Genomic DNA, 20,838 nt, shown 5'->3' on the forward strand with positions numbered 1-20,838 from the left:
GGGAGGGACCACCTCTTCTTCAAATAGACGGGCCAGCGCTGTGCCAGGTGCCTCGGCCGCCTCCAACAGCTTCGCGACCTCCGCATCCGCCTCTTCGTCATCTTCTGGCAACACGTAGCCGTCGCTGACAGCCTCGAGGTTGATGGCGTAATGCGAGGAGACGACGGCCAGGGCACGCTTGACACCCGTGTGCAACGCCCCCCGGAGCCTCTCGTGGACGCGGCCGCTCAATGCAATCAGGCGGCTCCCAAGGGAGCTGGCTGATTGGACCTCCTCGACGTCCAGGGTCTCGCAGGCGGTACGAACGGCGCCGCACAGCGCCTCGTGCTCCCGGACCTCAACGTCCAGCGCTGCTTGCGCTGCGACGGAGGCCTCAGCCGCCTGGGAAGCCTCTTTCTCCAGATCTACGTCGCAACGAAGGAGCAGGAGTCAAACGCGAACCGGAACAAATGGACAAGGAACATGGTCCAATGGAACTTACCTTCGGCCTTGTTCTTCCAGGATAAGACCTCGACCCGAGAGGCCTCGGCCGCCTTGGTAGCCTCTGCCAGGGCGACTTTCGTCGCCTGATGCTCGCTCTGCTCCGCACCCAGCTACCCGGCTGTGGCCTTTGCAGAGGCCGTTGCTTCTTGGGCCTGAGACCTGAAGGAGTCTCTCTCCTCCTCCAGTTCCTTAATCTTCGCCACCAGAGGGGCAGCCTGGCCCTTGGCCGTGACCAGCTCGGCCTGAAGGTCAGCACAACGAAGGCGGAGGTCCTCCACTTCCGCACTCCGCGCCGACAGAAGCCCCTGGGCATCGGCAAGCAGGCCCCTCTGCCGCCGGAGCTGGTCCCAGACACCCCTCTCCCTCCGTAGGAACACCGATTTCCCAAGGGACCGGGTCTCGAGCTCCTAAAAAGGTAAAAAAAGCACGTCAAACACTGCGAGGACAACTCGGCACGAGACATGAAAGTACCTACCCAAGTGACACCAGGCAAGTCCCCTTCCATGACAGTCATCGCTGTCTGCAACGACCGCACTGCCAGTTGGCGGTACTCCTCGAGGGTATCCCAACGCCCCCCCTCGGCGATGTCTTCAAGGGCAAACACAGGCTCCCCCTCGGGATCAGCCTGGTCCCACCAGAAAACACGCGGGAAGTTCCACCCACGGGGCTCGGGCCGTAGCGGGGCAAGGGCTGAACTCCCCTCGGCAGGATCTGGGACTTGCTGCTCCGCGGCACTGGCTGCCTCGACGTCCGCCGCCTCCTTCCCTCGGGAAGAATCATCAGACAAGATTGTCTGAACCAGGGGCGGCGCCAAAGTTTGCTCCGCCTCCACCTCCATCGCCTCGGTCTCGACAGACCCGGGGGCTCTGGCCTCCGCCATCTCTACCTCGATGGCCCCGGAGTCCACCGCCCTGACCTCGGAGGTCTTGGGGGCCCCGGCCTCACTCTCAATGGCCTCGGCAGTGCTAGACGCCCCAGCCTCCGTCGCCCCAAGACCCACAACATCGCGAGGCGTGGGCTCCTCCTCCTCCACTCGCTCCGCGGCCGCCTCGGCACCCTTTTCCTGGGCGGCCACCTCCTCCGAAACGGCCTCGCCCGACGCCGCGCCACGCTGCGTGTCAAGCCTGCGCCTCCGCCGCCTGATGGGCGGAGGAGCTAACGTTCACCTTCAGCGCCTTACGGGGCACCAAGGGAGGATCTTCCACCAGATGCGTCTGGCTGGAAACAAAGACACTCCCGAGGTCAGCATGCGATCAAGGGGCAAACAAGAAGTACTACGGACTCCACCAGAGAAGACGCTTACCACGAACGGGGATGCAGCCGCTTCGACACCGCCTGCCTCCTCTGCGACGGTGGCGGTGGTAGCGGCAGCGCGGCCTCGGTGTCCACCAATGCCAGCTAGCCTCCGTCGGACCCCGGCACCTCCTCGACCCTTCGCGGAGACAATGGGGTCGCCCCCACCGTCACCCGCTCCACCTCCACCGTCGAACCCATCAGGCCGACGGCGCGCTCCTTCGACACCCGCACCTCGGGTGTGTCGGCCTCGTCCCCAGGACGGACCACCACCGGACGGACCGCCACTGGCCCCGGGACACCTCCTCCTCCTCCTAGGGGCGTCAGGCTCCTTGCCGGCGCCCCGGGCACCATCTCCCTGATGTCGGGGAGGTGTTCCAAACAGGCCGTCCCCACCTCGCGCCCGCCGCCGTCGCTCGAAGAATCCGACACCGACGACGAAGGAGACGGCTCCAATGGGAGACCGTCGAGCTTCTGACGCCGGCGGCGGGCGTCCAGCTTTTCGCGCGCAAGGATCTTCTTCGTGCGCTTCGCCTCCTTGGCATCTTTCTTCCGCTTCTCCTCCTCGGCACGCGCCCTGTTCGCGGATCGCCGCCGGGCGTCCTCGGGTATGGGCGGCGGAGAGCCTCGCACATCTCTTATCCCCTGAGGGAACGATGAAGTAAGACAACAGACGAAAAGGCAAAAAGCAAGAAGGCCGCGAGAGCCTCGGCAACTTCCAACTTACCAGCGAGACATACCCCCACGACGGGCGCATCGGGAACGGCATCAAATCCTCAATCTTCGGCTTCACGTCCACCGTTTCCCTCACCCGACGCAGGGTCTCTTCGTCGGTAAGGGCGAAGGCGGACATCTTGATACCGGCGATCGGATCGCTCGGCGTCATCTCGAACAGCCGCCGCCGCCGAGCCATCAGCGGCAACACCCTCCGGTGGTGAAAAGCCGCCACGACCACAGCCGCCGAAAGGCCATGGTCACGTAGCTTTCGTAAGGCCCTCAAAAGCGGTTCCAGCCTGGGCTGATCGGCCTGGATGACGCCGTACCCCCACTTCTCCGGTTGACTCTCTACGACCCGCCCGGTATAAGGGGGAAGTCATCCGCCGTCGTTGCGGAGGTAGAACCAGCCGTCATACCAACGACGGTTGGACGATGACAGTTGGGCCAGGATGTAGAGGGACTGCCGGTCTTGCCGCACGTGAAGGGTGCAGCCGCTGGCCCTCTGCACCTTCCGAGCCCCCCTCGTTCCCCCCGGCTTGGTGGTGAACGTCGCTCGGAACAAGTGGAGCCACAACTTCCAGTGGGGAGCGATCCCCAGGTACCCCTCACAGACGGCGACGAAGATGGCCGCCTGCGCGATGGAGTTGGGGCTGAAATTGTGCAGCTCCACGCCATAATAGTGCGGGAGCGCCCGCATAAAGTTATCCGCCGGCGACCCAAAGCCTCGCTCGTGGAAGACCACGAAGCTCACCACGTAGCCGTCGCGCGGCCTCGGCTCCGACTCGGCCCCCGGAGCAATCCACTCCGGCTCATCGGGGTCGGTGATCGGGCGAAGAAGACCGGCCTCCACGAGCGACTGCAGCTTCTCCTCGGTGACGTCAGACCGCTCCCAGGGATCCACTGCAAGGAGGACGGGACCACCAGCCATTTGCGCGGCGAAGGACGCTGCTACGGCGGTTATCTCTCTCCCTCTCTCTTTCAGTCTCTCGCCCTCGCCCTTCTCCTCCCCAGCGCTCTATGCTCTCAGCAGCGGCACGGAGGCAGCAAAAGCGAATGCGAAAGAGGTAAGAAGGGGAAGGGCGAGGTTCTTTGCGTATTTATGCAGGGACAAGACGAAACCGCCGGGCGACGAAATCAGGGAAGTTTCCCCCAAAAGATCCGGAGCGGTTATCCAGATCCGGTTTTATAGCCCACGCGCCCACTCCCTCCTCAATAAATCGTGCGTGCAGATACGTCCTGTCGACTGACCCCACGTCGCGTCCAACCGCAGCAGCAGCAGGCGCCGTTCCGCCTCCCCGAAAAAGCCGCCTCAAAAGGCGCGCCTGCCGTTGTTAGCCGTAGGGAGAGAGATAACCCCCTCGATTCCTTTCAGGCAAAGGAACTGGGCACCGAGCCCGTTACGGTCCAGGGGTTCGAAGGCTGGGCCCCCAGGGGTCTCGACAGCCGCCCCAGGGCAACAGAGCCAGGGGCGACTATGGGCGAGCCTATGCGAGGCCGAGGCCCAAGCAAGCGAAACGCTTGGAACGCCCCGTGTCGTGTCCGAGACCGGTAGGGAGGTCTCCGAATGGGATCCCACCGTAGGGAGGCACCGAGCCACCGAGGCCCAGCGAACGGCCTCGGCACCCACTAGAGAAACCCGCCGGTATTCTTGGAGCGCGTCTCCGGACCGCTAGCCGACCCCCAGTGAACGGGGTACGGGCCTCCACTCGGACTTACCCGATAACAGCTCACCGGAAATGCCGTCGCTTGCGCCCACCGAGGGTAGCATGGCATCTTCCACCCCTCCTTCCGAACGAAAAGGAAGCGCGAGGGTCGTTCAAAAAGTCAGGAGAATCCCTGACGGCCCTCTTGCTCCGCGCAGAGGCTAAGGGACCCTTCCTGCAAAACATTGCCAAGGCCCAGCGGCTTAGACTCGCACACGAGGGGGCTCGGCAAAACAAACCCTCCTTCCGAGCGAAAAGGAAGCGCGAGGGTCGTTCAAAAAGCCAGAAGAACTCCTGACGGTCCTCTCGCCCCGTGCAGAGGCTAGGGAGCTCCTTCTGCAAAAGACGCCGAGACCCCGCGACCTAGCCTCGCACCCGAGGGGGGCTCGGCAGACAGACCCTCACGCGCGAGGGGCGAACCAAAAGCCAGGGGGACCTCTGACCGCTCTCTCGCTCCATGCGAGAGACTCGGGGGTTCCTCCTGCAACTTTGCCGAGACCCAGCGGCTCAAGCTCGCACACGAGTGGGCTCGGCGAACAGCCCCCCCGTCCGAACGAAAAGGACGTGCGGGGGACGAACAAAAAAGTCGGGAGGACCCCTGACCGCCCTCTCGCTCCGTGCAGAGGCTCGGGGGCTCTTCCTACACCCTAGATAAAGACAAAGCGACCCAAGCCCGTTACGGTCTAGGGGTTCGAAGACTGGGCCCCCGGGGGTTTCGACAGCCGCCCCAGCATAAAGGAGTCAGGGACGACCACGGGCGAGCCCGTACAGGCGCGCTCCGGGTCATGTCCGAGACCGGCAGGGAGGTCTCCGAATGGGATCCCACCGTAGGGAGGCACCGAGCCACCGAGGCCCAGCGAACGGCCTCGGCACCCACTAGAGAAGCCCGCCGGTATTCTTGGAGCGCGTCTCCGGACCGCTAGCCGACCCCCAGCGAACGGGGTACGGGCCTCCACTCGGACTTACCCGATAACAGCTCACCGGAAATGCCATCGCTCGCGCCCACCGAGGGTAGCATGGCATCTTCCACCCCTCCTTCCGAGCGAAAAGGAAGCACGAGGGTCGTACAAAAAGCCGGGAGAACCCCTGATGGCCCTCTCGCTCCAGGCGGAGGCTAAGGGGCTCTTTCCGCAACATCGTCGAGGCCCCGCGATCCGAACTCGCACCCACGGGCCCGGCAAACATGATGAAAACGCTCCACTCGAAAGAGAAAAAAGCCCCTGAAGAAGTCACTCCTCCAGGGCCTCGGGGGCTACACCCGGCGGGTGCGCTCGCGCGCACCCACCGAAACCTCGAATGCAAAACACCATCCCGACAGGAACTATCAAGAGCCAATTCTCGTCAGAACCTCAGGGGGAGTGCCTCCACTCCCCCCAAGGCTCGGGGGCTACTGTCGGGTACCGAGAGAAGGGGTACCCTAAGCAAGACCCAAAAAACGACTGCTTAGACTTCGTAGAGATCAAAACCAGCTAAACACTGCTGGCCTCGGCCGATTCTCCGACTCGTCCGAGGCCCCGGGGGCCTCGGCCGATTCTCCGACTCGCCCGAGGCCCATCACCGCGGGCCTCGGCCGGTTCTCCGACTCGCCCGAGGCCCCGGGGGCCTCGGCCGATTCTCCGACTCGCTCGAGGCCCATCACCGCGGGCCTCGGCCGGTTCTCCGACTCGCCCGAGGCTCCCTCACTACCGACCTCGAGCGATTCCCCGCCAAAGGCCTCGGCCGGGCCACCGACCCTCCGTCTCGCGCAAGGCGGGCTCGGCAGCACTCCGCTGCCTCTTTCTCCTCCCGTCCCTCTGACAAAACGTTGTGTCGCATCAACTCAGCCAACTGCCGCCCCTGACGACAACCGCATGCTCGGCACAGTACAACAGAATGGCCGATGGGACAGGAGGTGGGACTGGGCAGGGGTTACCCGTCACTGTACTAACCACCATGCACATGGTTGACACACATGCCTCACTGTGCTGCCAACTCCTGCTCCGAGGACAACGCAGCGTGGGGAGCCACGTCTGGGCTACTGTGGCCTTGGAATCAGTACCCAGGACCAATAATTCCCTCCAAGGCCTCGGTAGTTTGTCTCAGGGGCTCGACAGCCTGGGGACCCATGTCCACCAAAGCCCCCCGCGATGGCTTGGCCTCGGCACCTACAGAGCCACAGCCCCCTATGACGTCATCACGCGATGACCTGCACGACCCCCGGACTGGGCAGGGGTTACCTGTCACTGTGCTAACCACCATGCACATGGTTGACACCTATGCCTCACTGTGCTGCCAACTCTTGCTCCGAGGACAACGCAGCGTGGGGAGCCGCGCCTGGGCTACTGTGGCCTCGGAATCAGTACCCAGGGCCAACAACTCCCCCGAGGTCTCGTCAGTTTGCTTTACGGGCTCGGCAGCCTGAGGATCCATGACCGCCGAGCCCCCCACGATGGCTCGGCCTCGGCATCTGCAGAGCCGCTGCCCACTACGACGTCATTACACGGGGACCAGCACGTCGCCCGCCATGTCCTGCATCAAGCTGTACTGGAGCCCCACGACGCACAAGATCAAGTATGACCGGCGTGTCACTTCTGCACGACAAGGACGGAGCCACTCCATCGACCATACCACAACAACAGTGGCCGGCTACAGGGCTCGGACACGACACCCCATTTGCAGAAGCGCTATGTAGCAACCTATGTACGTTCCCGGTCCTCCCTTAGAGTATAAAAGGGAGGGACCGGGGCCATTTCTAGGGGACGAGAAAGACGAACACACCGATAGAACCACGCACTCCTACGCTGCTTGGGAACAACGCCTCAAGCAGCCCGCACCACCCACGCCGAGACCTGGGGCTAGTCCCCTCTCTCACCTAGCTTGTAACCCCCTACTACGAGCACTCCGGTGCAAGGAATACAAGATCGATCTCTCGGACTGGACGTAGGGCCTCGATTGCCTGAACCAGTATAAACCTTGTGTCTCTTTGCATCACCATCCGGGATTAGGGGCACGCAGCACAAATTCACTCGTTGGTTGAGGGACCCCCGGTTCCAAAGCACCGACAACATGTATAGAGTATTAAATGTAGATAAAAAATAACTAATTACACAGTTTGATTGTAAATTACAAGACGAATCTTTTGAGTCTAGTTAGACCATGATTGGACAATAATTGTTAAATACAAACGAAAATGCTAACCTAAACAAGGCCTCAGATCCCATGTATCTCTTTCTGTGCCGTGGTCCTGAGCAACTAGACTGCTTCATCGCCGCGACGCCACCCTCGTTCGCTGCTTTACCTTTGTGTCAGGTTAAGCTATACGGCTTGTTCGTTGGTTGGTTTCTGGATTGGTTTAGACTGGCTGGTGCTGATTTATTATGAAAATAAAACATTATTAGCTGGTTAATTTAAGCTGGCTAAAACCAACAAACAAACAGGCTAATAGCTCTTCTGCAAGAGCCTCTGACACTCTGGTGCGAGCATAGACGTTGGAGTAGCACGACAAATTGGAACGTTGGGAAGGCCTTAGGGCATCAGCAACGCAGGCATACAACACTAGTATCCTCAAACAAAAAAAGTACTTTCCATGTACGAGAGCTATCACTGAAGCTAATATTTTCTCAACCCAGGCACACTGCCATCTTCTACCCCTTTGGTCCCATCACTATCCCTGGTTCCCTATCTCTGTTCTTCAAATCAGTTCCCATGTGTCTCTCCGCAATGGTTCTGAGCAACACACTGCTTCATCGCCACAACACTACCCTCGTTTGACACTTTGCGAGGCTGTAGTTTCGTGTGACATTGAGCTCTGGTGTGGACGTGAACGTTTGAGCTGCACGACAGACAGGAGCGTTAGAGAAGACCTCAGTAACTGACTCTCTGTTGTACTTAGTTGGGCACTGGTGCTTGGTAAAGCAAAAGGGTAGCGAAAGTTGGATTTCGTTACAAGTTTTTTTGTTGAACAAACCGCGATTCCTACTCTATGCAAAGAAGTGATCACTGCAACTAAATATTAGCCAAAAGTGCTCCGGCTGCTATTAAGTTCATACTTAAACAATGCTGTGTAGGACCACTTGTATAAGGCTGCGTTTACTTCGCGAAATGAAAATTTTTGGATGTCACATCGGATGTTTCGGGGATGTCGGAAGGGGTTTTCGGATACTAATAAAAAAATAATTACATAGCTTGCCTGGAAACTACGAGACGAATTTATTAAGCCTAACTAATCCATCATTAGCGCATGTTAGTTACTGTAGTACTTATGGCTAATCATGGACTAATTAGTCTTAAAACATTCGTCTCGCGATTTCCAACCAAAATGTGCAATTAGTTTTTTTCGTCTATATTTAATACTCCATGCATATGCCGTAATATTCGATGTGATAGTTTGGGGTGAAAATTTTTGGGAACTAAACTAGGCCTAAATGTGGGGTCAAAACATACGTTACGAAGCCTCGAGCACCTTTCGTGTGCCCGTGCATTGCCACAGGATAGCTAAACTTTTTTTACTAAAAACACATGATCACATGATAAGATAATAATACTGTAAAATTAAATACCGACGTTACATTTAATTCAAAAATCAAAGTTCGTGTAATTAACACAGTCACGAAGAGCACGGCGTCGCAGGCTCACAAACTCTACTGTATAGATCTTTCTATGATGCGGCTAAGACAATGTTTTATATTAGAAAAAAATCTCATATGCAAGAACAAAGATAATGTTACCCATCTTTGTTATCTGCAATGTTTTTTTCACGGATGAACTTCCATTTGAAGATATCTGTCGGGGACCAAATATTGGGTATCCAAAGAGGAGCTAATAACCATCAAACGTTGATGCTTCCAAACAGGCAAGAACGCGACTACACCTCTTGCCCAACGACCGAGGGTTAACTCCGTCTCGTTGGACCCCAAAGGTTGGCTCCGCCTCGTCCGACGTCTGATGGCAGACTCCGCCTCGCTCGACGTCTGAGGACGAACTTCGCTTCGTCCGACCCCCGGGGCTGGCTCCGCCTCGCCCGACGTTCGGGGGCTCGCTCCGCCTCGTCCGACGTCTGGGGGTAGGCTCCGCCTCGCCCGACGTCCGAGGGCTGGCTCCGCCTCGCCCAACGATTGCACGCTGCTCCTTTATAACTACGCACGTGGATAAGACGGGGCACTCAAGTCAACCACAATACCGAGGACCATACCCTATACGCCTGTAGGAAAGTACCGTTAGGATATGACAGGACAGGCGCTTTAAGGCCTTCCGGACATGTCAGAAGCCCGAACAGTGTTGTGGGCGTCGACATTTGTCTTACAGTGTTATGGGTGTCGGCATTTGCCCTCGGACATGGATCCTGATGGAAGCATATGACAACCACTACGGTCCAGGAGGAAACTCACATTATCTACGGTACAGACGTGGGGTCACTGATCCGTCTACTCCCCGTAGGGTCGTGGTTTAGCGCCCTGGCCCGTCGTGCCGCCGGCCGGGGAGGGATGTGACGTGACCACTTGCTGACAAAGCCAGAGCACGGCCCTATCAAGATCAGCGGATATGTACCCAGCATGGAGCTGTCCCTGGCACCGTCTACCGTGTTAGAAGGGCTCACTTAGAGAAAAAAGAAGACCCTTCGAAGGACCTTCGCATCAGGTTTTTCTTCTTTCTCCCATCTATAATCCCTGCTTCCCCTTAGTCTATAAAAGGGAAGACAGGGCACCCCACTAAAAGAACCGATCAATAGAACACACCACGCCTCACATAACACACAGCTGAGTAGCAACAAAGCTCTTAGCGTCCTTTCAACCTTTCCATCAGACACTTGGGACATGTCCCTCTCTCGTCCGTTTGTAACCCTTACTATAAACCTTTCAGTGCTAATAACACAAGTAGCAGCCGCAAACTGGACGTAGGGACATTCTGCCCGAACCAGTATAAATCTTGTGTCTTTTAGTACACCATCTAGGTCCAACGCGCAATAATACAAATTTACTCATTGGTATTTACTTGAAACACCGACAATATCCTTGTTCCACCTAGGACTATGTACATTCACTATGGCCATGTACTACAAGTTAAATACAAGAGTTTGCTTGGCATACATCAGCACTGGTGTGCCTCTACATCAATTTTCAACAGGTCTAGAGTCAATCATGATAAGCGTCTTCTTCTACAGGTCGAAAATAGCCCTGTTCGTTTCGCTGAAATTTGGCTTATGCTGATTTATTGTGAGAGGATTGTTCGTTCACTGAAAAGTACCGCTGAAGTAGTGTTGAAGAATAGGGCGAAAGAATATTTTTTCAAACGTGTAGCCATGGCAAAAGAAACTATAAACACAGTAGCGATTATAATAATAAAAAATAAATAATAAAAGCAGGAGCAAGTGACTTACGTATCTGCACTGTGGTAAGTTGTATTTCAGATTCTCATATACACCAATCGCAGCAGCCATTTCTTTCACACAGTACCTTTTATGGTATTCTAGGCTTTTTGTTCAAGCACACATTTTCTGAAAGAGAAGGATATCGAGAGTCAGGATTAGTATAACTTGTCTATTTTATATAATTAGAAGAACAACAAATAAAGCAATATAATATACCATGATAATAATTATAGAAATGTGTTAACCGAAGCGTAGGTCCGTGTGATGCTTCATAATATTTTTGGATTAACATTTTAAAAATAGTAATATTTTTAGTAAAAAATAAGAAAAGACCAAACTACACATAACCCACAATCACACATACATTATCCTCCGCAAGCACTTCCGCTATTGAGCAACAGCTACCAGTGAGGGTGAGGGGACATGGAATTAGAGTCCACTTCCACCACAACCAAATGTGCAGTGGTACTCTCAATCTAATCCTCTCTTCTTCTACTCCGCTCTTCCCTCGTGGCACGGATGCACGTGCGCTCATCGGATTCGGTCGTGTGCCGGCGAGAACTGGGCTGCTGCAGACAAAAAACATAATAATCACGATAACATATGTATGAACGTGTTATACTGTTATACTATTACTACAAAAAGATATTACAATCCTGATGTTTGGACATTGATTATACTGTTATACATATGTATGAGCGTGTGTTATACTGTTAGGTTTCATACAAAAATGATGATTTTACCCTCTGAGTAACAGTAAAATTTTACTATATTTCATTATGTCATTGCACGATATTTTCATCCATTCCCCTAGATATCATTGTTTTGAATATTTATTCATTCCAAATCTCCCACCGAAAGTATATACATACATATATGACAAGAAAAGAATGAACAAAAATACATGGATAACACATATATATTTACATAGACAACAAGCCAGCCATTTAATTGGTCACAGGATACAAATGGATGACATATATTTTAGCGAGCTGCTCATTAGGGCTACACTCGGGTGCTCCTGATAGTAGTATCATCATCCAAGTTTTGTGTCGTGAAACATCACGACACCACTTTTGCTGCACATAGTAATGAGAACACACTACAGTTAGGGGCGAGGAGAAAGCTTGCTTTGTACCTTAGAGGAGCCTTCCAAAAGAAGCAAAAACAGGGGATGCTTAAGATTAAGTAAGTCCAATACCTAGTACCAATATGAATAAGAGCAAAAATCACAGGAAAAGATAAGCATCAATTACCTTTTGATATTGTCGATAGGCATTTCGGCCAGTAAACTGTTGCTCATTTTTTGAGACATAAACCTGTAGCAAAAGTTCAACAAAGCAAAATTATAATTGAATATATTTTCTTCAAGAGGATAAAAGAATAATCTTAAAAAACATTGAAATGCAACTAATATATATATATATATATATATATATATATATATATATATATATATATATATATATATATATATATATATATATATTCACATTGTCGGTAGCTTCCCAATGGAGCGAGGCTAAGCTGGCAGCTATGGCGTTTAAAACTTTCAAATTCTTATACGGAGTATATCTCTAAAAAAAATAAAGAGTCAGTCGCTAGATTAACATGTCTTAGTCAGTTTCAAATTTTCATAACGCCAGGAATGTTGCAATGAGAGGAAAAGTGATGAATATATTTACATTTAGATACTTCCTCTGTCGAAAAAAACGTTATAAAATTCATATCAGTTATTTTTTTTAACTTTGATCAAATTTATAAAAAATATTAGCAACATTTATATATTTAAATAATTTTATTATAAAAATATGTTCAACCATTCATGTAATAATGCTAATTATGTATCATATATATTAATATTTATTTTTTTACAGTGCAGAAGCAGATAAAGAGGCTCCTCCCTATTCCTATTCATTTGAACTGCTTATCAGCCAGGTATATTTTTTTTGTCACCGCAAAACAGCATCAGCTGCCGCGAAGCCATCGGCCACCTCCCGCGCCGCTGCCGACCTCTTCCGCTTCCTCGTCCGTCGTCCGCCGCAGCTCGCTTTACCCCTCCGACGGCGCGCTCGCGCCCGTCGTTCGCCGCCTCCCGCGCCGCCGCGACTTCCCCGCCGTGCGCGCGCTCATCCAGGAGTTTCCCATCCCTCTCGGGCCCGTCACGCTCGACGCCTATGTCCAGCAGCTCGCCAGAGCCGGGCGCCCAACGGACGCTGTCAAGGTGTTCGACAAATTGCCGGAGCAGCTCCGTAACCATGAGTCTCTCACTTTGCTGGTTTCCTCGCTTTCTGCCGGGAGCTTCCTGTCGCGCGCAGAGCGTGCTGCCAAGAAGGTCGCCAACGAGATCTTCCCGGATGACAATATCTGCACTTTGCTGGTATCTGGCTATGCCAATGCTGGTAAGCTCGACCATGCGCTAAGGTTGATTGGTGAGACACGCAGGGGTGGGTTCCAGCCAGGATTGGATGCATACAATGCTGTTCTTGATTGTGTCTGCCGGCTCTGTCGCAAGAAGGACCCACTGAGGATGCCTATGGAAGCGGAGAAGTTCTTAGTTGACATGGAAGCCAATGGCATTCCCCGTGATGCAGGGACATTTCGGGTTCTGATCACATTTTTTTGCAAGATCCGCAAGACAGAGGATGCCATGAATCTGTTCCGGCGTATGGGTGAGTGGGCTGCTCACCAGATGCTGACACGTACTTGGTCCTCATCAGGAGCTTGTACCAAGCTGCCCGAACTTCAGAAGGGTGGGGGGTGGGGTTGGTGGTGGGGTGAGATGATGACACTGATGCGGCTGCAGGATTTGGAGGTAAACTTGATAGGAAGGCATATTATGGATTCAAAATCATACAGCTTGCTCATTGAGAAGCTTGCTGGGCTCAATTTAGGGGAACGTTTTAATGCATTGTTTAGGGAGGTAGTTGCTCGTAGTGTACCTGTGGCACATGGAGAGTATAATATTGACAAAAGGTATGTCAAAGCAAAGAAGGAGAAGAAGGTGAAGAAGAGGTTGACTTTGCCGGAGAAGATGCGATTGAAGAACAAGAGGTTATTCAAGCTCAGAACGAGTTTCTCAAAAAGCCCAAGCACCGAATGCTCCAGGCTTAAGCATAATTTTGGGTATTCTCATAGTCATGCTGATTTCATTACTCGTTTATAATACCATCTTTGCTTCAGCATTTGCCATATCGATGGTGATCTTTTCTGAGGACCAGTTCGTCATTCTTTGTTAATCATTTTGTCCTATGCTACTGTTACTATATCTTATTTCATCGCACTTGAATATAGAAGCACAATAAAATCTTTTTTCCCCCCAAAGGTTCCAGTATGCAGATTCAAAACTCTGTTTAGAATATATTCTTTTACAACATTATAGTTAGATGCTTATGAAAAACCTAGTTTCTCCATGAATGTGTATATGACAATCTATAAGGAAAAACGTACCAGTAGATGTATCAGTGTGATGCTGAATATGCCGTAAAGTCAAGAAAACCTAGGAAGAAAGTTTTTTTTTTTTGGAATGAGGGAAGTTAGCATGTATTAGTCTAAAGTGGGTAGTTTGACACTTTCGCTTGAATTTTGTTGCTCAGCTCGTATCAATTTTTTTCTGATCCAGTAACCACTAACCAGTAGATCATCGTTATAACATTTAAAAGAGTTCAGTTTCTTAGGAATTTTTAGGTGCCCCCAACATTGCTTTGTCATGTTATTTTTGTGAAACTGGCTATTTTGTTGTTTGTTTAATCCTCTGAAGCAGTTGCATAGATAATAAACATTAAACATTGGCACATTCAAAACGATTTGTGGTAATCCGTGCATCTGTATGTGTGGGTGTGTTCTACTTTAAGCTCTCTTCTTAATGCAATCATATGCAGTTACTTGGTAAAATGAATACTATAAATTTCATGAAAACCAAGATGCACTACTTACAATCACCAAAATTCCTAGATCACTCCTTTGTCCGGACTGGATGATGATAGAATGCGTATATATCTTATATGCAAGCTGTTATGACCGGCGTCTACTATAATAGGCGCAGGCCCATTAGTGGCTAGAGGAGGACGCCGGTTATAGGGGCTAACAGCCCATATTATTATTATTAGCTATTTATGGTATTTATTCCTTAATTATAGGATCCTAGAGAGGATAAAGACTCTGTAAACAATTGAGATTGGAATTAAGCAGAAGCAACATAATTATTGCCGGCTTCCCTTGGGAGCCCTAGCCGCACCTCCTCTTCCTCCTTGCGCTGTGATCACCACAGCGCCAACCCGCCGCCGTTTCCCTAAGCCTCGCCCTCCGCTCTTCCATCCCTACAACCTTCGCAGCAACTCCGGTAGGGCACCTAGTCCTATCAATTTGGTATCAGAGATGTCAGACCCTCCTTCCACCTCCACTAGCCCACCGCCGCCGCTGCCAATCACCACTGCTGTGCAGCTGCTGCCATCCGCTTCAGCGGCCGCTTCGTCCTCTACAATGTCGATGGAGCAGATGACCGCGGCCATCCATGAGCTGTCCCGTTCCATGGCCGCGATGCAGTCCTACCTCATCAGCTCGCAGCAGCCGCTGCCCTCCCCACCGTGCCCACCACCACCGCCACCATCGCCGCAATCGGCCATGGCCTCACTGCCGCCGGTTTTCCCTGTTGGGATGCCCCAGTCCAGCACCACAGGCGTGCCCATCCATCTACTACGGATGCCGCCCTCCCCGTCGCCGATCCCATCTTATGCCCTGGCCCCGACGGTCGGGCCGGTGTATACGATGGCAACGTTTCCGGCGACCTCGACGTTGGCTGCCCCAACCCCTACCACAGGCGCCCTAATCCACTACGGTGGGGCGGTACAGCAGCCCTCCTACACGGAGGGGGTTTTCTATGGAGGCGTTGATGGCCCTATACTCTACGGCGGCAACATGCAGCACCACCCCAACGCCTCGTCGTCCGTGGCCTTTGATCCAGAACCAGCAGCTTCGGGTGTCAGCCACGGCGCTCACCCTCCGCGCTTCTACAAGCTGGAGTTCCCCACCTACGATGGCGACGAGGATCCCCTCAATTGGCTCAATCATTGTGACCAGTTCTTCCGCGGACAGCGTACTCTGGCCTCGGACCGCACTTGGATTGCGTCGTACCATCTCACCGGCGCGGCCCAAACATGGTACTACGCCCTCGAGCAAGACGAGGGCATGCCTACGTGGGATCGTTTCAAGGAGCTGTGCAATCTGCAATTTGGGCCGGCTGTTCGTGGGACCCGTCTATCCGAACTTGCTCGCCTGCCCTTCACCTCCACGGTACAGGACTACTCTGAACGCTTCAATGTGGTACTCTGTCATGCTCGGAACCTCTCCGCGTCCTAGAAGGCGGAGTTGTTTGTGGGCAGGCTTCCGGTGCACATTAAGGTCAACGTGGAGCTGCGGGAGCCCCAGAACATCCAAATGGCCATGTATTTGGCCAGGGCCTTTGAGCACCGCGCCACTGCCACGACGCCGACCACTCCTCAGCGTGGCACCCGGCCTCCTCAGCGCCCGGGCATCCCAGCGCCGCTACGGCCTGCTGCAGCGATACCAGCAGCCTCGGGGGCGACCACAACTCAAGCACCAGCGGGCGCTGCAGCCCCTGTCATCCTTTCCGCCGCCTGTCCCCAGCGGAACAATTGGAGCGCCGCCGCCAAGGTCTATGCTACAATTGTGATGAGCCCTATGTGCGCGGTCATGTGTGTCAGCGCCTATTTTACCTCGAAGCGGCGGATTTCCTACGTACCCTGGGTCCTATCCTCTGGGATTTCGAGGATTTGTGCATGGCTTTCACACGGGGCGCCCGACGCATTCTGTGGAAGGGCCTGGGGTCCCCCCGCGACGACATTCGGGAACCGGCAGCGCCGGCGATCGCCGCTGCCCCCTCCCAGCCACTACTGGACTGGCTCTTGGAGCAGTTTGTGCTGGTCTTCGCCGAGCCACAGGGGCTCCCTCCGATGCGGCCGTATGATCACCGCATTCACCTGCTGCCGCGTACATCTCCGGTCGCCGTTCGCCCCTATCGCTACCCCCAACTGCAAAAGGACGAGTTGGAGCGTCAGTGCGCTGCTATGCTCGCCCAAGGCATCATCTGGCTGAGCACGTCCCCGTTCTTCGCCCCCGTGCTGCTGGTGCGCAAGGCGGACAACTCCTGGCGCTTTTGCATCGACTACCGGGCCCTCAACACCAAGACGTCCCAGGACAAATTCCCGATTCCGGTCATCGACGAGCTCCACGGGGCTCGCTTCTTCACCAAGCTCGATTTGTGCTCGGGCTAACACCAAGTGCGGATGCACCCTGACGACATCGCCAAGACGGCATTCCACACTCACCATGGCCATTTTGAGTTCCTGGTCATGCCGTTCGGCCTTTCCAACGCACCGGCGACTTTCCAGGCTTTGATGAACGACGTGCTCCGCCCCTTTTTGAGCAGGTTCGTGCTTGTGTTTTTCGACGACATACTCATATCTAGCGCCTCCTGGGCCGAACACCTGCAACACCTCAGCATCGTCCTCCACGCACTTCGGGCGCACCAGCTCCACCTCAAGCGCTCCAAGTGTTCTTTTGGGGCGTCGTCGGTGGCCTACCTTGGCCACGTGATATCAGCAAGCAGCGTCGCTATGGACGTCGACAAGGTGGCTGTGGTCGCCTCGTGGCCGGCCCCTCGCTCCGCCCGTGGGCTGCGGGGCTTCTTGGGCCTCGCCGGCTACTACAGGAAGTTCATCCGCGATTTCGGCCTCATCGCTGCACCACTGACGTGCCTCCTGCGGAAGGATGCATTCGCCTGGGACGACGAGACGGACGTGGCGTTTCAGGCACTCAAGGGTGCCCTGTCCACGGGACCCGTCCTCCAAATGCCCGACTTCGACAAGCAGTTCGTGGTGGACTATGACGCGTCAGGCGCGGGGTTCGGCGCTGTTCTCCACCAAGACGCCGGACCCCTTGCTTTCTTCAGTCGACCCTTCGTTGCTCGCCATCTCAAGCTCGCTGCCTATGAACGCGAGCTGATTGGGCTGGTTCAGGCGGTACGTCACTGGCGACCATACCTATAGGGGCGTCATTTTCTTGTTCGTACAGATCACTACAGCCGCAAGTTCCTGCTGGACCAACGCCTCTCAACTGTACCTCAACACCAGTGGATCAGCAAGTTGTTTGGCTTTGATTTTGCTGTGGAGTATCGCCCTGGCCACCTGAACATCGTGGCGGATGCGCTGTCCCGCCGCGGCATGGAGGAGGGTACAACTACTGTCCCTGCTGCTCATGCCCTCTCCGGGCCGACGTTCGCCCTCTTTGATGACATTCGCCGGGCTACAATAGCAGCTGCGGACGCCCAGCAGCTCCTCCAGCGCTTGCAGGCTAGTGAGTTGTCGGCATCGTGGCACTTCGACGACGGTCTCCTTCTCCACGGGTCCCGCATCTTCGTCCCGGACCATGACGACCTGCGCCACCAAGTCCTCCTCTTGGCTCATTCGGCGGGCCATGAGGGGGTCTAGAAGACTCTGTACCGCTTGCGCGCCGACTTCTACATTCCGGGAGACCACACCCTTGTCAAGGATTGGGTGCGGGCGTGCAGCACGTGCCAGCGGAACAAGACGGAGTCGCTACAGCCCGTCGGCCTGCTGCAGCCCCTCGAAGTACCGTCCCAGGTGTGGGCGGATATCTCCATGGACTTCATCGAGGGGCTGCCCAAGGTCAGCGGCAAATCCGTCATTCTCACGGTGGTCGACCGCTTCTCCAAGTATGCGCATTTCATCGCCCTTGGTCACCCCTACACCGCCGCCCCCGTCGCCCGTGCTTTCTTCGACGGCATCGTTCGACTGCATGGTTTCCCTTCTTCCATCGTCAGCGACAGGGACCCCGTGTTCACCAGTCACGTGTGGCGCAACCTCTTCAAGATGGCAGGCGTCACCTTGCGCATGAGCACGGCCTTCCACCCTTAGACGGACGGCCAGTCGGAGGTGATCAACAAGGTGATTGTGATGTATTTACGTTGTTACAGGTGATCGGCCGCGGGCGTGGGTGGACTGGTTGCCTTGGGCGGAGTATTGCTACAACACCTCCTTTCATACCGCCCTGCGTGCCACCCCGTTCGAAGTGGTCTATGGCCGGCCGCCCCGCCGATACTACCATACAAGCCGGGGTCGGCGCGGACTGACACGGCCGACGCCTTACTCCGCAGCCAAGATGAGGTGCTGGCTGAGGTACGACAGCGTCTCCTTCAGGCGCAGCAGCTGTCTAAGAAGTACTACGATGCCGGCCACCGCGACCTGGAGTTTGCTTAGGGCGATTGGGTTTGGCTGCGCCTGCTTCATCGGACCACGCAGTCTTTGGAGCCCCGGGCAAAAGGGAAGCTTGGCCCTCGCTACGCTGGGCCATTCCAAGTGCTGGAGCACATTGGCAGGGTTGCCTTCCAGCTGCAGCTTCCGGTCGGCGCTCGACTGCATCCCATGTGGGCTTGCTCAAGCCTCACAAGGGGGATCCTCCGGCCGCGCCTGCGGCTCTACCGCCACTGCTGGATGGTCGGCCCCTTCCTGTTCCTAAGCGCGCTCTCCGAGCTCAACTCCGGCGGGGCGCTTGGCACGTCCTCATCCAATGGCGCGGACTGCCCAACGACAAAGCCACCTGGGAACTCCTCGACGACTTCAAAGGCCTCTACCCCAACTTTCAGCTCGAGGACGAGCTGTTTGCGCAGGCGGGGAGAGAAATGTTATGACCGGCGTCTACTATAATAGGTGCAGGCCCATTAGTGGCTAGAGGAGGACGCCGGCTATAGGGGCTAACAGCCCATATTATTATTATTAGCTATTTATGATATTTATTCCTTAATTATAGGATCCTAGAGAGGATAAAGACTCTGTAAACAATTGAGATTGGAATTAAGCAGAAGCAACATGATTGTTGCCGGCTTCCCTTGGAAGCCCTAGACGCACCTCCTCTTTCTCCTTGCGCTGTGATCACCACGGCGCCAACCCGCCGCCGTTTCCCTAAGCCTCGCCCTCCGTTCTTCCATCCCTACAACCTTCGCAGCAACTCCGGTAGGGCACCTAGTCCTATCACAAGCCTATACTTGAGTATCAAAAGCTTAACTTGCTTTCATGTTCCTTATCCAATGTTTACCTGACTCTCTGCCTCCATAAAGCTACTAGAAATTGGAATTCCTTATTCCTCTTCATTTAGTGCCGTCCAGTCTGTTGCAGAATAACTTCATTGGAACACTGCAGCTACATTTATTTTAGAAAATCATTTTTTTTTACTTTCTGGACCTTTCACTATGAAAGTAAAAGCTGGTTTGCTCAGGTTCTCGCACCGGTCTGTGAAATACGACTTCCAAATAACTTTTTGTTTTGTGTTGCTAAGGTTGCACTGACACAAAGTCTCTTACTTAAATCATGCTGGCGTTTTGTTACATATACGCATGACCAGAGCATACTCCATAATATAGGAGTTGTGGCCTGTATCCATTTTTAAGCTCCCCTATGGCACCAGAGCATATTCAGCATAGAAGATTAGAATGTACTCAGCCCCACCACTACAAGTCTACGTGTAGGCTCCTCCAACTTTCTGTATTGTATCATATCATGAGCTTGGCTTATAAATTTGGCTTCTTACCATCCAGTGTTGAACATATGGAATATGCTCTGGCCATGCAACATCTTCCTTGCTCTTAAGTTTGAGCATCCTTTTAGTGTTGAACATAATTATCATGTTTGTCAAGTTGCAAGTATTCAACACATATGTGTGACTGTTTTGGCTGAAGTTACAAGATAACTGGATAATGTACTAGATGCCACTATCATTATCAGTGATTTTCCCAATCATCTCATCTGTTAGATTCCAGTTTGACCTAATTTTGTGCCCAGAACATGATGCCTCTCACCGAGAAATTAAGGATTTAAAAGTTTGTGCTTTTTGCTCAAAATGTTTTCTTTTGTAAACTGCCTTCACATCTTTCTGCAATTGTGGTACTAATGATTTGTAATCATGTATCAGTTTGGTTGGAGCGGACGATCAGGGGAACGGACACACAACCAGATCCAGTTACAAATCAAGATCAGAAAATGGTTGTCCCTGAATTGTGGCTGTCCTTGTGCGCGGCTACGCAACATCATTTTTCGAATGCGAGGGCTCCGCCATATGGTTTCATTTTAGGGCTATGGCTTGGTGACTCCGGTGATGTTTGCTGCAACACCTACTTGCATTCTATTACAGCACAAATAATGTACCATTTCACTTAATTTAATTTACACTTCTGGTGATGTTCTGTACACCCTAGTTTCTCAT

The 20,838-nt window shown here is 53.6% G+C and overlaps 1 pseudogene; it reads left to right on the forward strand.

Annotated features, from left to right (window-relative positions):
- The first annotated feature begins 7,394 nt into the window (after positions 1–7,394).
- On the forward strand, positions 7,395–20,838 carry LOC136544533 (small ribosomal subunit protein mL104 (rPPR9)-like; annotated as a pseudogene).

This window comes from Miscanthus floridulus, chromosome 3 (genome assembly GCF_019320115.1).
Source record: "Miscanthus floridulus cultivar M001 chromosome 3, ASM1932011v1, whole genome shotgun sequence".
NCBI lineage: Eukaryota > Viridiplantae > Streptophyta > Magnoliopsida > Poales > Poaceae > Miscanthus > Miscanthus floridulus.